The sequence below is a fragment of the Chenopodium quinoa genome, unplaced genomic scaffold (assembly GCF_001683475.1).
Source record: "Chenopodium quinoa cultivar QQ74 unplaced genomic scaffold, ASM168347v1, whole genome shotgun sequence".
In the NCBI taxonomy this organism is placed as follows: Eukaryota; Viridiplantae; Streptophyta; class Magnoliopsida; order Caryophyllales; family Amaranthaceae; genus Chenopodium; species Chenopodium quinoa.
The window spans coordinates 478,574-496,163 of record NW_018744092.1 but is presented as its reverse complement, the minus strand read 5'-3'; the positions used below and the strand labels follow the sequence as shown (position 1 = coordinate 496,163).

At 34.8% G+C, this 17,590-nt stretch overlaps 1 pseudogene; it reads right to left on the bottom strand.

Moving 5' to 3' along the window:
* Positions 1 to 314: 314 nt before the first annotated feature.
* On the bottom strand, positions 315 to 15,153 carry LOC110691734 (annotated as a pseudogene).
* Between the last annotated feature and the right edge of the window lie 2,437 nt (positions 15,154 to 17,590).

Below are 17,590 nucleotides of genomic sequence, written 5' to 3'. Positions count from 1 at the left end.
AGTACATACATATATTGACCAATGGGAATATACATGACTTCCCTACCCAAAAACCTACAGCAGTAGAATCAGTGAAATTGTACAACTGAAGATATCTCTCATGCTCCAAGACGAGGCGGCATGATAGGCCAGAACTCAGCTGCTGCAACTGAGGGACAAAGAAATAGCATATGCAGATATGCATCCACCTCTGATGCTGATGTTTGAACTTTTACACTTATGAGTTCAACCAGTGCCCCTCTTGCAGTTGCCCTTTTCTCAACACCATCAATTTTAAGAGGGATACTCCAATGCTACACCTTCTACAAGAAAGTTTATCAGGTGGGATATACATTTGCTAGTCGAAAGATATATATGAAGCATGGACAAACAAGATGATGTATGGCAGCAAATGTAATCACATAAACATTGTATTGGCACTTTGGCAGTCAATTTTCACCATTCAAGAAGATTTTCTTAAAAATTCAGTACACAGTAAACCAGGCTTCAGAGCTCACATTGTGACATCTCATACAGTGCTACTTTTTCTGATACTTGTTAGCTTGAAAATTATTTTACTAAACGAATATAGAGGTGATATCATAGACTGCATTGTATATGAATTATTCTGTACAAAATCTTCAATACCTGATGCTGTATGACAAAGCCAGCTATAACCTTCTAGCCACAGTAAAGTTTAATCAATTACCAATAATAATCTACAAACACTTTGCAGCTACAAAAACTCATTTGAGGCAATATGCACCCAAATAATGCTGGTTAACCATGAAATGAAATAAATCGTGCATTCTTCTTCAAATTTCAATTGACAGCAGCTAGTTCAGGGATTGGTTGAACATCGACAACATTATAGCAACGAGGACAAAGAGTCGGATGCTCAGTGAAGAAACCAACTTGGGTAGAGTAATTCCAACATCTTTCACATTTTGAGCCATCTGCTCTTGATACACCAATCCAGACCTTATTATCACTTCCTTGAATAACATACTCCCCGGCGTATGGTATTTTCTCACTAGGATTATTCTCCAAAGACGAAATAACCTCGGCCTGTATAACCAATTATTAAACAAGTGATAAACTTGAAATTTAAGTTTTCCAAGGAAAGAATTAGTAAGGTAGCAAAAGAGGTGAAATTACCTGGGAAGTAATAAAAAGACGATTAAGTGAATCAGCATCGTTCTCTGCTTCACACATCTGATGTAATCTTTTGGCAAGGCTTGCATCCGGGGTGTGAATATAAACCTTTGCTTCTAAGCTGGACCCAATTAACTTTTCAGTTCGAGCAAATTCCAGTACCTTATTTACCTCAGTTCGCAACTGCAAACGTTGATGTTTATTCTAAGATTAGATTCTTTAGGTAGAATACAGGCAAGATGGAGTGTGAAAAATACACAAACATACAAATGGGGAGAAAGCCACGTAGAAAACAGAAACATAACAATCCCACAAGCTCCCATAGAGAGAGAGAGAGAGAGAGAGAGAGAGAGAGAGTACCATAAGCATAGATCAAATCATCAAATATATATGCTCACTCAAACATTTGTTCCAGCGTAATACGAACTACTTTGTGAGCTTTAATGAAAATTATGGCACTACACTCTTTACATGAACTGAAACTAATTTACTGATTAAAACTAATTTATAGATTTAAATCGATCAATTAAAGGAATGATAAAGTTGGACTTGTTCCCAGATTTTTATATAGAAGGTGGTAGGCGATTTGGTTGTGTAGAAAATAAGAAAAATAAGTTCCTTTTCTCGTTGACTTATAAGAAAAACAGAGTACTCCTTTTTTAACTTTCAAGAAATACTCTGTTAAAGGTGGTCAGCAACTTGGTTATTTAAAAATTAAGAGAAATAAGGACCTGTTCTTTTTAACTTCTAAGAAATACTTTATACATATACTACACCGATAATAAAATTGAATGAAAAAATTTCTACAATCAAGTGCAGTAACGAAACAGTAAGCAATATTGAAATCTTTAGATTCATGACAGCATCAAGTGTTAATTTTAACTTGATTACTCTGAAGTATGAACATAACAACAGCATAGCCTTATTCCCCAAAGAGTGGAGTCGGCTGCATGGACCAAGATTTTGTCTATAGTAGTCGTCCACTATACAAGAATGGTTTCCATATGAAATCAGCATCAGAATGGCAAACCTTACGCCTTCATAAATATAAAAATAAAAACAGACAACTAATTGAAAAAATGACAAGAAAATGCAAGTTTGGGCTATAATTCCAAAGTAGATAAAAAAAATAAAAAAAAAATAAAAAAATAAAAAAAAACAGTTCCTCCGTTCCTATTTAGTTGACACGTTCAATTTAGGCACACATATTAAGGAGAGGAGAGAGAATGTGAGAGAAGGATAAAGCAAGTGGGGTATACTAGTATATGCAAGGTATAAAACTTACCTAAAAAGGAAACGTGTCAACTAAAATAAACTTCCTAAAAAGGAATACGTGTCAACTAAAAAAAAAACGGAGGTAAGTATTAAATACTAAGCACCCTACTCAGTAAGATTCATTTTATAGTATATTGTAGCAAAGTAGCATCATGTAGCAATTAGCTTTGTATATATAAGTGAAAGAGGGAACTTTGGCATGTTCAAAGCCACCTGTATACACCTTAACTACATGATATATTTTGAAAGTCCCACTTACACTGGTCTCTCAGGTTGTGCTAAGAAAATTACCTCAAGAACTTTAGACCAAAACTGCACTTCATCATCAGGAAAAGCAAGCCACTGCTCGTTTAGCACTGGCCATCTTGACTCAAAAACAAATTTTGCTGTGGAGCCATCATCATTAGCAAACTGGAATGGCAGGTTCTGCCAGACATCCTCAGCCAAATGTGGCAATATTGGAGCAATAACCCTCACAATTGAAAGAAGATGTGCTGCCAGAACAGTTTGGCAACTTCTTCTTGTAAAGCTCGACAATCCCCTGAAAGACGTCCCAATTTAGTGAAGCCAGAACAGGTAGAGAGGATTTCTACTCCATAAAAACACACTTTGCAGAAGCTCAAACAAATGCAGCAGTAAATTTCAGGCCAAATATGTAATAAAACTTAAATACTTGTTAGTTTTTAATGTTGTAGCTACACTTCAACAAATCTACATCAAATTAATAAGGATGGAAAAATATTTTATTTAATAAAAAGGCAGGTGTGGTTTTAAGATTGTGCCACAGTCCAACCATTTGCTTTTTCACGTTTACCAACGCATAAAGTTGATAGTTAATCTCACTTTGTCTCTTTCTTGTTCTATATACTTTCTCCATTTCTTAATACATGCAACATTTGATTTTTGCACTATTCTAAAATTAACTTTGACCACCAATATCTTGTATTTTTATATTAGAAATAATTATAGAATGTGATGTTATGAAAATTGAGATCAACCCAACAATAATTAGATTGATGATTATTAGTTTAATACTTGTATCAGTTGTATGTTAGCAATAAATAAGGTCAAAGTTAATGATAATACTTTATAAAGTCAAATGTTGCATGTATTAAGAAACAGATGAAGTATATACTAACTTCTTTTTTTTATTCAATGAGAGTTTCTTAACCCAAGAATGAGAGGGATTGATGTGCAAGTTTTTAAAATGAAATATGCATATTTTCTCAACTGAATGTGCATATTTGATTTTCAATTCAAAAATAGTTTTTGGTCTTGGAAATCTTAAAATATGCACATCATGAGTAAAAAAAAAAAAAAATAGAAAGGAAGCACATATATTTCAAAATATATATGGGCAAGCATGAAAAATATGTACATAAAATACTTCTCATCCTTTTCATTTTGAAGGAGATGTGCCCAGTTTATCTTCCAGATAAACCTGGGGGTATAATCGTCTTTTCAAGTACCAGTGGAGGGGTACCTGCGTCTTTTCATGTACTAGTTGAGGGGTACATGTGTAATTTCCTAAATGCAAGTTGCAAACAGTAATTGGACAGCTCACCAAAAGTATTGAATAAATGACCACGCTTTTTGAATATATTTACAGAAATTGTCACCAGATTAACAAAAATTCGTTTATCTGGCAAATAAACTAGTATTTGCCCATTTTAAAGGTCTTCTAGTTCGCCACTATTTATTATTCAAAAATGAGGGCATAATATATTCCTCTAGAGTGATGACTATGCTCATCACAAACTATCCTCTCTTTTTTCAAATATAAATAATTGATGTTTTATTATACAAAAATAAATCCACGCTTCGCTCTTCACCCATGGCGGATATAAAATTCAATAGCATCTTGCTCCACCACTTACCACTCACCTTACAGGTACATAAATCTACCTTAACCACCAACTTTTGAATTGAAGTTATAATGATAATTGGGGTTTTAGATATAACCCTAGTGGACTGAATAAGCTCGTCCCTTGCTTGCTCCATAGCTTTCTTTGTTAATAGGCAGTTGATATTTTGCTAATTGGATTTTTAGAAGGGGGAAAAAAAATATTTCCATTACCGCCTCTAACTTGTGGCGGGTATATGTGCGGATACAAAATCAACACAATACTTCCTCATCACTCACTTCATAGCTAAAAATATTAAAAGTGGATATAGTTTTGAGTTTTTGACAACACACATACTCTCCTTTATTTATGTTTTATTGATTGTTCTACTTTAACTTTCACGTTTGTCAATACATAACTTTCACCATTAAATATCTTCAATTATTTATAAGCTAAAATTATAAAAATGTTGATAATTTGACAATATAAATTGGGGCAAATTCAATGAGATTTTGCATAATAACATTTGTCTTTAATTAAGTAGGTTTACATGGTCAATCAAAACATATGAATCATGCAAAAGTCAAAATGGAACCATATATTAAGAAAATGGAGGAAGTAAATTTTTTTTTTTTTTTTTTTTTTTGGAAACAAGATTTATGCATAAAGTTGAAGTACAATTCTGGATCAAGCCCCTACCCCTCCATACACAACAAAAAATATATTTCTTCAACATATTATGCCAGGAAAATGAACAGTAAACTAAACCACAGCAATGAAATGAAAAAGGAAAAAAAATCAAAAGAGAAAAGGAGGGGAGTTTAATTTTGTGGAGAAATGCATACCCGATATACAGACGATCTTTAGCAACATCAAGATAGAAATTTGACAGATCAACAATCACAAACCTTTGAATACTCTGAAATATGTAAAACAAATTTCATCAGCAATCCCACACCAGCAAGACCACAGTAAACACCACAAAAAAACAGCGCAGTACAATCATTTAGGAGCACAATGTAAGATTTAGAAAACCAGGAGACCAAAAGCCTCACTGTTGAATGTTGATCCAATCAAGATGGATCTAAACATAGAAAGCGGTAATTCAGAAGCCAGATTCAAAGCCTCTTTGCATCATATAAAAAAAGCAGCTAATTTGTAATGCAAATGTTGGTTCTCTTTTTTGGTTCTTGTTTTAACATGAGCATGGCCCAAAGCTTGTATGCACACAAACAGCCCACAGCCTCTATCTCAGAGTTTAAAACAGTAGCAAGGCAACACAGTCGCCTGTAAGCATTTCAATGTGCTTGAGTCTGGAAACACTGCTAGCTCATTGTTGATGCCCCAATGTATATTTTATCTCTTATCCATTAAGAAAAGGATTCCAGGCAATAATGATATGTCTAATTACCAAGATGATTGTCAAATATTGTCTAACTTTTCAATTACTTTGGCCATCTTCCTATTTACCAACATAACTCTATTGCTTTCTCAACAGTGCTCATGACTACAATCTCAAGTTTCATAACTTTCATCATTCAATCACCTTCAATTACATGCATCAGGGAAATGCTCCTTATATCACTCTTTGGATGTTTTTCACCCTAAGTTAAGCTAAAATTACCAGAGAGCTCCAGAAGCAACCACATAAATTGTCTTCCTAACGGAATCTAGTCCAGGTTCAAGAAAATCAATTAGCAGCTCACTTCCTCTATCATAGAATTCACACTCGGAACACTACAGCATGGCGGCCTGCAAGCATTCTGATGGGCCAGTGTCAGGAGAGGGTGACAGACTGACAGCTAATTCTTGATATTCCATTCTACATTGCACATTAGCGCCTCCTAAGTCTTAACCACTAACATAAAGTATTAAAGCTATAATGATCAATCTGAATAACCATCAAATTTTCCTTTACATATCAATTGTTTTGAGGGTTTTTCGACTTTTACCCCCTTTTTTTTTTGAGAAATTTTTACCACCCTTTAAAAATGAAAATAAAAAAATAAACTAAATAAACTGATTTTGCCACTACTTAACAAATTCATGGACGACAGCTATCAAGTGGTGGTAAAATCCAAATAAAAAAAAAGGGAAAAAAAAGTGGTAAATAACAATGCAATTTTGTTAAAATTATTGTTATTTACCACCTTACAAAAAAAAAATTCTTTTGATTTTGCCACCACTTAATTGATAAATGGACAAAATCTGTTAAGTGGTGGTAAAATCATAATTATTACTTCCTCCGTTTTTTCTTTAGTCGCAACGTTTGGAATTTTACACTATTCACAAGCCACTCATTTGATCGACTTTTGTGATTAATACGTTGGTAAAAATACAGTCATGTGGGATCTTGTTAGATTCGTCCAAAAATATACTTTCATAATGTCAGCTTTTTAAATTAAAAAATAAATATTTGGTGTAGTTAAAATAAAAAATCGGTGTTTTTAAAGGTAGTAAAAGTCAAAAATTCTTTGTTTTGACCATCTTAATTATTTTCAATAACTTATAGTTCACTGGGTTAGTGAGTCCCCTTATTGCTCCTAACAAGGGGGCGAGGTTGATATCTCTAGTTTCATAGTTCAATCACCTTTGCTTGAAGAATGTCATCCATTGTGATTAGGTTGTGAGATCTACATACAAGGTTTTACCCTAAGAAACTAAAAATAAGTCAAAATCACCACACATTTCCAAAAACAACCACATGACCTGTCCTCTCAATGAATAGGAGTACATTGCAGCTTCCCATGAAGGCAGCAGTTGAAGCTGATCTCTTTACAAGGAGATAGATATCTCTGGTTGATCTCCTTACTTATAATTCACCACGCCCCCGTAATGCTGTTAATCAAGGAGGTGATTTATATCTCTAATTTCATAGTTCAATCAACTAACTTGAAATTGCTCTTCCATTGTGATTAGATTGTGCGATCTACATACAAGGTTTTACCCAAAGAATCTAAAGTGAGCCAAAATCACCATATCTCCAAAAGCAACCACATAAATTATCCACCTAAGTCCTAATGGATAGGAATCCATTCCCACTTCCATAAAGGCAGCAGCTGAGGTTGACCTCTTTACATGGAGATAGATCCTCTTTACATAGAATTTCAGCCAAATGAGTAGTGGTCTACGCAACAAGCCTTTATATGAGAAGAGGTCTATATACTCCAAACTCAAATAAAAGAAAAAAAGGAATAGAAAGAGTTTCGTTCTTTTGGGCAACTATCTAAACCAATTTGTCTGATATACAATATAATTTTCAAGAAAACACACTTTGAATATGTAATAAATAAATCATTATACAGGCAACAGTAAAAGTTGATGTTCATCAAGGCACTTCTTTAGCCTTTGGATGAAGTATGTTATATCCATTAAACTTTAGGGAGGGGAGAGGAGAGGAAGCCAATCCTAATTAGAATCACTCAATGCTTTGTTCAAATTACCGTCATAATATAAACTTGACAGTATGTTCTTTTAAAAAGCCTACAGTACAGACAGTTTTTTTTCCCCCTGCCATCTTGGTTCCAAAACACTCCTGTTCTCCAAGCCCAACTCATCATATAAGAGCAATATTTATCAATGGAGCTCAAACTAGAAGATAAACTACATTAATCACATCATGAAAAGTTGAGGAATGTATCCCTATGAATAGTCACTCCATCAAAATGCAGAGTTCTATCTGCTCCAGTTCTCCAAGATGCACTTAACTAAAAATAAACCATCAATTTAATTGTGAATAAAAGCTATGGTTTGAGTTTTGGTGGCCTAACCTGAAATATTTTAAAAAATTGATACTTTTCATAGCTATCAGTAATGTTCTTGACAACATTTTCCAACTGAAAGAGTGCATGTTGATCAATCATTATAAGAAACAGTATTCTCTTCCTGCACAGAGGGGAAAAATTATTTTAGAAAGAGAGATAAATTTCATTAAAAAAACAAAGGAAATAAAAAGTACTAGACAAGAGAAAGAAAAAAGAGTAACAAAATAGTAATAATAACTGGTACACATCACACTGATAAAACCACCCCAGCTATATAGTCGCACACAGACGCTCCTATATGCAATGCAATTAAACATATCAAGATCACATGTGCACACCTCTCCCCTAGCAACTAAAGAAAAAGAGACAACAGATTCCTGATCCATTTGCAATGCAAGGTAACCACACCAAATCATATGCTCACACTTGAGCACCATTCTCTCTGTCATACACAGATAGCCATCTCATCCCTCAACCAACTCAACAGACCATCATACACATGCTGACAAGAATGAAGCATGTAACAAGATAAATTGCAATACAGAACCTATCCTGAAGAAGGAATAAATAATATATACGATGTATACTTCAACATGGATGAACTGCTTTGCTTTGACAGAAAACATTTTCTGAATAAGTGGTTTTCCATGGATACAATTTTTAGGGGATAACACAGTTGTAAAAATAATTTTCCTTTGATTCCTTGCAAGAAAAATTATAGAAGAGGAGGAAAATGGGAGTAGAAAAGAGAAGATGGATGGGAGGAACGAAAGGTATGTTAAGAGTAGGGAGGGAAATATAATATGCCTTCCTTTTAAAAGGAAAATGTTTTAGAGTCTAGCGAGAACTATTTTCCATCTTAGAGAAAACTGTTTTCCACCCTTCACAAACCAAGCAATTGAAAATGAGAAAATCATTTTCCTTGAAAATGTTTTCCGTCAAAACAATTGGAGTATTAAGAAACTATCTCAGTGACTGAAATCATTGCTTTAAAAAATTGCTATATATACCTTCCAATCGTACAGGTTTGACAAAAGATACCGTAGAGTTCCACGAAGCTTTCGATATATATCAGACATCTGACGAAGAATCTGTGCTCCAATCAACACATCACCTGTATAATCTACACTAGACACCCAAAGTCTGAGGACATCTGCTCCATAGGCTGGTGAATCTTTTTGGTTTTTACCACCATCAATTACAACTCGAGGATCTACAACATTACCCAAGGACTTGCTCATCTTTAAACCCTTTTCATCCAGTACAAATCCATGAGTTATAACACCAGAATATGGAGCAATTCCCCTAGTAGCAACACTAGTTAACAAAGAACTTTGAAACCACCCACGATGCTGATCTGATCCTTCAAAATACAAGTCTGCTGGAAGGCTGAGACCTTCTCTATTCTGCAAAACGGCAGCCCAAGACGAGCCAGAGTCAAACCAAGCATCCATGGTATCAAAACCCTTCTCATATTCCGATGCTTTATCACGGTATTTCTCAGGAAGTAATTCTTCTACAGTCATGTACCACCAAGCATCACTTCCCTCTCAGATATTATAGACTGAATATGATTGATCGTCTCTTGATTCATTAAAGGTTCCTTCGACACTCTATGATAGAATACAGGAATTGGAACACCCCACGTCCTCTGCCTAGAAATACACCAGTCAGAGCGGCTTGCAGTCATAGTGCATATCCTATTTTCTGCCTGAGCTGGGATCCACATCACCCTGTTAATTGCTTCCATCGCTGCCTGTCGGAACCCTTCAACTGATGCAAACCACTGCTCAGTGGCTCTGAATATAGTAGGCTTTTTGGTTCGCCAATCATAGGGATACTTGTGCCTGTAGGGTTCTTCTATAATAAGTGATGAGCATTCGTCCAAGTAATCAACAACGGCCAAATTGCCATCCCCAAGTACATTTAGCCCACAAAATTGTCCAGCTTCTGCTGTAAACTTTCCATCATCATCAACAGGTGATAAGATAGGCAATTTATATCTCAGGCCAGTTATGTAATCCTCCTGGCCATGACCAGGGGCTGTGTGTACAAGTCCAGTTCCCGATTCAGTTGTGATATAGTCACCTCCTACCACCACCGGGCATTCTCGTTTATCAATCGGATGTGAATATTTGCAATTTTCTATATCTGAGCCCAAAAATGTTCTCTTGACAAGGAGCTTCACTCGCCATTTAGCTTCCAATGTTTCTACAAGATCTGTGGCTACTATAAGACTAGGTTTCTTCAATGTTCCTAAAATACTACCAAACCTTTTCTTTCCACTTGAAGGAGACACTCCATCAACTTCTTCTGGTGAAAGTACTTCAACAACAGAATAACTGAGTTTCGCATTTACCGCAACAGCTGTGCATGGAAAAAGCAAGAGTAAAATGCCACAGATCAATACACAAATTACATTTGTAAAAAAGACCAGGCATGAGTTTAGAACATCCATATGAATATATAAGCGAGCTATAAAGCAAGGGAGAGCGGTTGGTCACAGAAACTGAGATAATCGAGGAGAGGGGGTGGGGTGAGGCTGAGTTTCTGTTAACAGTCCTAAAGTCCTAAGTACTACTCGGAATTCCTCCATTCCTTAGAATGTGTCTTGAAAAGTTAATCTAAAATGTGACAAATAATAGGGCCTCTATGTTTCTTGGAGTCGGCAACAGTATTGCATTCAGATAGCTCTAATTTACAAAATATTGTCAACTATTTTAAAGGAATCACACCCAACTCTAAATGGATATTACAGACACTGAAATGCATTGATATACTAAAGTGACAAGATTAAATGGAACAAGAACTAAAAGTAATAGAGGTATTTAATTTGTAACTTTTTGTTACTTGGAGTCCCCAAAAGTGTCTTTTGTAACTCCAGTTAAAGCATATTAAAGTGACAAGTAATATGCATCTATGTTAACCCAATAGGGCCAATACAAACAAAGTGGCCGTGGTTGCTTTTAATATCCAGAGAAGAGAGAGAATAAAAAAAGTTTCACCTGCATTAGCTGGAATAGTCCATGGAGTTGTGGTCCATATAGCCAAACGAAGGTCGGGAAGGAATTCCTCCAATAAGCTACAGGAAGTTGAAGGCAGTTCAACCACTCTAAAACTGGCATATATGCTCTTTGAAACATGTCCCTCGGGGTATTCCAGTTCAGCCTCTGCCAGAGCTGTTCGTGATGAGGGACTCCAGTGAACTGGTTTTCTGCCCCTATAAATATACTCTTTAAGGGCCATCTGGCCAAAAACTTCAATCTGGACAGCTTCATAGGCAGGATCCAGAGTCAAATAAGGCTTCTCCCAAGAAGCCCAGACTCCATAGCGTTTAAATGAAGCCATCTGATTTTTAACAGTCTCTTTAGCAAATTTTGCTGCCTTAGCTCTCAGTTTTAATGGAGTGAGCTCCTTTCTGGATTCTTGATCCATAGACTGCAAAACTTTTAACTCAATTGGAAGGCCATGACAATCCCAACCAGGAATATAATGAACCTCATGATTTTGAAGAAGCTGCAAAGAGATTGTTGTAGAATAAGAAAGCTATTAGCAAGAAATTAGCAGTAGATCCAAAGAAGGGAGAAATGCATCATATTAGACAAAGAAGCTTCATGAAACTTGTGAAATCTATTTCTAGAGATACACAGAAAATATCAAGGACATTATTGATGACAGTGTATTGTTTCTTTTTCCTCCATGAAGATTACAAATGTTTTGCACTTGGGACACTAAGAGGTAACTGAGAAATCCACTAATTTCCACTAACCTCTAAGCACATACTTTAAGCTTTGGAATTTCACAAGAAAAGAAAAATTTAAATAATAATAATAATAATTTTCCATTCCAATGTACTCTTAGGCATGATGAACTTTATTAGACAAAGACTGATTTGCACAATAACCAGCACCAATTTTGTAAAGAAAATCTTTCACCTAGAAATGCAGAATTCTAAATTTATTAAAAAAAAAGTGTAAATAATCAAATGGATTATCCCCCAGCATTAAAGACATATAGCACATAACACCACCAAATTCAAAGCACTCCCTTGTGCAAAATGTACTTAAAAATTGAAAAGAATCAAACACAAATCTATTCAGAGATAAAAGTTCCTACATTAGAAGCCTTATTGCAATCATGGAATTTGAACGATGAAGGATAATGGACTAACACTAGTTAAGAAAAAATGCAAATGAATGGCATCTCCTGTCCATGAATCTCCCCTCAAAGAGAGTTTCTTGCAAATCCCTATTTCAAGATGAACCTCCATCAACTCTGCAGGAGACACATGAAGCCCTACAAAAGCATCCTAGCCCTAGGCATACTTCTAAGTTCTAAATAACAATTCCATAAAAGCCATCTGCCAAAGGGAATATATTCAACATAGTGGAGACCAAAAGCACACTACATAGCTCTTTTGTCAAAAGAAGTTTATTAAACATTACTTAAAACAATGCTTCTCTCCTCCCCAGTGTGAGAAACTCGGCAACAAAAAACTGAAACCAAAAATTGAAAATAGAAACCAAACAATTCAAGGTACCTGAACCACTGTCTTAGATTTTGGCATAAAGATTATCACATCAATAATTGGGGACTAGGTTCAGGCACAGTTTATGGATTTACAAATTCATTGAGATTGTTTCCTCTAATATCTTTGTTCTATTTAGGAATAAACATTGGTCATAGCCTCTGTTGTATCAACATGTACCACTGGTAATTGATGGTAAGAATTATTGATTGTTCATCCTACTAATTCCTCTACATCATGTTCCCCTAATTTCCTCAATTTTTCCTTCTTTCACCTCTCTGATTTCTCTAATGTCCTTTATCTTTCTCCTTTTGCTATTGTCTCCTTTCTTTTCCTCAACCATAATCACAAAGCTTCATCTTAAAAACACTAGGCACTATTGCCAAAGATTCTATATTATATTAACACGTGTATAGTATCTAGAATTTTTCTGTCTTTCTCACCCCAAAACCTATAAACTCCAGAGAAGGCTAGGACCAAATACTTGTCAGGCAAGCGCATTGAGTTAGAATACATAGTATTGCAAAATCTACAAGAAGTCATTTAAACCAACAATAGCCGTAAGAAAACAACAGGAAAACAGGCCATTATTTCTTATGGAATCAGTTCTACACTCCCACACTATAATATCATGTATGCAGATAAAGTTCAAGATAAGGAACATCACCTTGTATTTGTTAATTATATCCTTCAAAATCTTATTTAAAGCATGCCCAATGTGTAAATCTCCATTAGCATATGGTGGACCATCATGAAGAATGAAAGTACCCTGCCAGATTAAGAGAAAATCAGTCATGTTGTCAATTTACTGCACCAGAAGACGTGTTAAGAATTTACCCCATCATTTCTCTCTACAACTCTCTTGAAAACTTGATTGTCTTCCCATAATTTCTGAATTTCAGGCTCCCTCACTACGGAATTGGCCCTCATACCAAAATTTGTCTTAGGCAAATTTACAGAGTCTTTGTACTTTCCATCTTGTTCTGTACCTGAATGGAAACAAGAATGTCCTAAGGGGGGAAGAAAAAGACAAACAAACCATTTCCTCACATTTACCATCGTTAAGTTATTAATTTTTGTATGCCGAGTTTTATTGACGAAACCAAAACTCAAAAGGTATATGTTATAAATTATCTATAGTGGAATTGGGATTTTCTTTGGGCTGGGGGGAGAGTAGTTATGAGATGGACAGAGAAGGAGAATCATCTTCTATGGTGTTTGGCACTACTTTGGCTTTGGCTATGCAAGTAAGGGAAGGCACAATGAGAAAAGAAGGATACTATTATCAGATTGCACCAGTGCCTTTAAAATTAAAACAATAGAAAAATATCCACATGTTCTTAGAAGGTCCAAATCATCAAAGAACATCAATATCACTAATAATTACTTTGAAAATTTGAAACTTTGCCTCTTTGGAGAGGTGCATTTAAGCAAATCTTTCCCATTACCAAAGCATGACCAACAACAAGGCCAAGGAGTTAAACTCCCCTATCTTAGCCTCTTCCTGGAACCCTCAATCCAAATACAATCAAAACTGTGATGGCAAAACATTAAGAATGCAATATAATGTAGCAAACATGGGTCCATAAGGCCTTAGACAAAGCAATTTAATCACCAATGTTTGAGACGAAGACATGCACAGACAACACATATAAAATTGACAATGAGCTCAACGGATTCTAATAATTATAATCATAGCTTTATAGATAATTATACACTACAATAGCAACCAAATTAGAGTGGTTACAATGCAGCTAAGCTAACGCCACAGTTACATTCCAAATTAGAGTGGTTACAATGCAACTAAGCTAATGCCACAGTTACATTGTCAATACAAATGCCAATAACAACCTCAAATATTTAAGACACATACCGCCAGACCCTTTCTTTGCTGCCATGACTGGTCCACGAGACCTTCGCTTCGAAGATGGTAGATCCTGCACGCCACTTGTTCGTGTACAATACGGAAATCTATTTGCAATTCTAACAGCGGAGCTACCTCTGATATTAAACAACAGCAAGCAATCAGGTCCGTCCCTGAGCCAAGGCAAGAGCGGCAGCCGCCCCGGGCCCAGGGAGAAAAGGTCCATTTTCATAGTTCCTTCCTACATTAAAAGGATTATAAACAACAGCCTGCAACACATTAGCAACCAATTTGACTCCATTATCAAATTAGGCTCCAAAAATCACATTGAATTCTTCTCGCTTAAGAATATCAATGTAAATTTCACATTGCAAAGTTCCAGAAACAAATTCGATAGAAGTTTTCATAGCTTCAGTATTTATAGTAAATAGTCCAATGATTCAAAAATAGAAGAACCCTAAATTGATTATAATGACAATTGAATTAATGATAAACCCTATAATTAATGATAAACCCTATAATCAATGATTCAAAATATATTACCTCAGAAGCTGCTTCAATGGAGGAAAGAAAGCTCGGAAGCTGCTTCAATGGAGGAGAGTTAGAGGAAGAGGGATAAGGGGTTTAATGGTGCAGCGTAATAGTCAAAGAAGGAAAATAAAAAATTAAAAATAATAGGAGGAAAATTAATGACATAATTGTCATTCATAAACGAGAAACGTCAAACGTCAGATCATAAAACCAACGGTTATAATTCAATTACAGTTAAGTTTGGTATCTCTTTCTTACTCCTTACTCCGTAGTAATAGTTGTACTAGACCTCGCAATCGGGTCAGGTCTTTTAGGGTCGGATCAACAAATAATTGGGTCACGTCAAGTAGGATCATCTCGGATTTTGAGTCAACACATAATCTGGTCGAGTGGTATTGGGTCAATATTTTGAGCCGACTTTAGGTTGGGTCAAGTTCAAGTTTGGTCAACTTCGAGTTGGTTTAGTTAAGATCGGGTTTATTTTTGAGTCCCTATGTTGAGTCATGTTTGGGTCTAGTCAAGTTTGGGTTATGTCATTTTCGGGTCATGTTTGGGTTTATTCTAGAACTAATTAAAGCTCATAAACTACTTCAATGGAGGAGAGTTAGAGAAATAGAGATAAGGGGTTTAATGGTGCAGCGTAATAGTCAATGGTGGGAAAAGAAAGTACGAAGTAGGGGTTTAATGACATAAGTAGTGGTTGGCCCGGGCCATCTAATGTAATGCAATATGAGAATAAAGATAAAATGACAAAAAGTTCAATCTCAGTGCAAATAATTATGATACATCAAAAATAATTTGCAAAGAGTCACACTAGTCTCTAATTAGTGATTTGGATTATCCCACAACTTTACAAGATGTGAGTTTAATTTTATTGGATTAACCCTTGATATTTACATCTATTTTTTGGGCTCTGGATTGTGGAGATGAATATTTTTTTTTTCAATAATATAAAGGAATCATTATGATGTACTTGTTTATGTTTAGTGATTGTGAATTTTGGCACATATTAATATTAATAATCAGTTTCATCCAAGTATTAGTTACGGAGTTTTTTTTTTTTTTTGAATAAAGATTGATTCATAAATAAAAAGCCATATGACATCTACAAAGAGATTTAAATTTGATAAATACATAACAATTGAATCAAATAAAAGCATCCTTTCAGCAAAGCTACGATCGTTGTTGCAAATTGTATATTTTTCATACCCTCTTTTATATCGCTGCGATTTACAGCCTTCTTCGACGAGGGGGTCTATCGATTTGTTGTAGTCGTGAAGAATATTTTCGTCTGATTCATCTGATTGTAATCAAAGGATAATCCTCTTTCTCAATCCCGCACAAATCTTTACTCATGAAACAACTTGTACCATACTAAACTCAAAATACAAAAATAAAACTAGAACAAAGCCCACCATAGGGCCACTTACTACACTCAAACCCACTATAGGGGTACTTACTACCTTTTAAAGAGTGTAGATTTATTGAATTTAATAACAAAAACTTAATGAAACTAAAGGTAAAGGGTCGGAAATAGCCAAATTTCCGAAGAAATTTGACTATTTTCGGCCTATGAAACACTTTTTGAAGAACCCTAGAGAGAAAAAAATAGAGAGGAGACCGCTAGACAATTAAACCTACAAGTATTAGTTACGGAGTATTACCAAAACTAAAATGATTTTTTAATTAATGGTTATGATGACCATTTTAAATGAAATTGAAAAGTTCATGAATTATGTTGAGGCATGTTTATATATTTTTAAAGGTAAAACGTTAAGTCTTATTTTAAAGTTCTTGTTTATTAAAAGCATTAATTTAAATTTTATAGACTATACATATGACTTGGCGCCATATCATTGGTTAAGAAAAGGTGACACATGGAAGCATAACACGTATTGTCACTTTGTCATTGACACATGGAAGCATGGCATGTATTGCCATGAGTTTTAATAATAATATATACTAGTTTAGCTCCCGTACGATGTACGTTTTAATAAAAAGAACATAAATTGATTAACAATTACAAATTTAAAAGCATCATAATTTCTTACAATTAATTGAAAAACTTTTTAAAATAAAACAATTGTATTACATTGAATATTAATAAAATTATAAAACAAAAGAATCAATAACTTCACACGTTAAAAAATAACCGAACATTTAAATATTGAAATGATGATGGAGGCATAAAAAAAAAATAAGAAAAAAAACGACAAAACAACACAATTGAGGAAGAGGAAAAGCAATAAGGGTTTCAATAATTAGGGGGGATGGGAATAGTCCTTAATTTGAGATTGGTAAATATCTAATACTTCGTACTATTTTCTAGGCATAATAGATGGAATGATTTAGCACTAAAGAAAAAAAAATTTAATAAAATGATGTTATTGATACATTTAGGTGGAAATTTTTTAATTAGAGCATGCCATGTGTAGAATTTAAGTAGGGAATGATGCCAACAGTTTCTACTTTAGTATTAGTTATAGATAGATATAGATATAGATTGGCATTTATGTTCGAAGTAATGACAACCATCAGATCATAAATTCAACGATCATCCAGAGTAATTCATTTTCATTTAGAGATAATAAAGAGGACACAATAAGGTGCTGAACTTTGATGAAACTTGCAGATGAGGTACTGAGCTTTT